Consider the following 533-nt stretch of genomic DNA (forward strand, 5'->3'; position numbering starts at 1 on the left):
GCCCTTTAGGTTCCTTCTTTTGTTGACACCTTGGTTAGTCCACCCACTTCGTTTTTTTGGGACTTGTTCCCTGATCAAAAGGTAACCCTAATGACAGAGTAATCTTCTGTCTAAATCTGCTCCGATGTTTGCGATCATTTTGGAAAAGCAATCTAGTCAGTACTCCATTTCCTTTGAGATTCCTTTGGGGTAAAGTCCCATCAGATCGAGGAAAAAAGACAGTGTGCGCTCAGTCATTATTCAGAGGCCTCAAAACAACAAACGTCTGGTAGCAGAACTGGTTTCTGTTTCCTAAAAGCATGCTGCGTGCCAGAATCACGAGGTATTCTTTTCAGTGATTGAAAACACGCTAGAAAAAGAAAGCGTGCGGCACTCCCCGAGTGCCCGGCAGCGCTCAAAATAATTGCCGACGCGGGCGGAGCCCCTGGGCATGTGCCAAGAAATGTTGAAAGGCGCCGTCCTCACACCAACCCGTGCCGCCCGCATCTATCATAGTCACCATCCCATTAACTGTCCCCACTTCCACGAACCCC

Source organism: Lissotriton helveticus, chromosome 9, assembly GCF_964261635.1.
Source record: "Lissotriton helveticus chromosome 9, aLisHel1.1, whole genome shotgun sequence".
Lineage (NCBI taxonomy): Eukaryota > Metazoa > Chordata > Amphibia > Caudata > Salamandridae > Lissotriton > Lissotriton helveticus.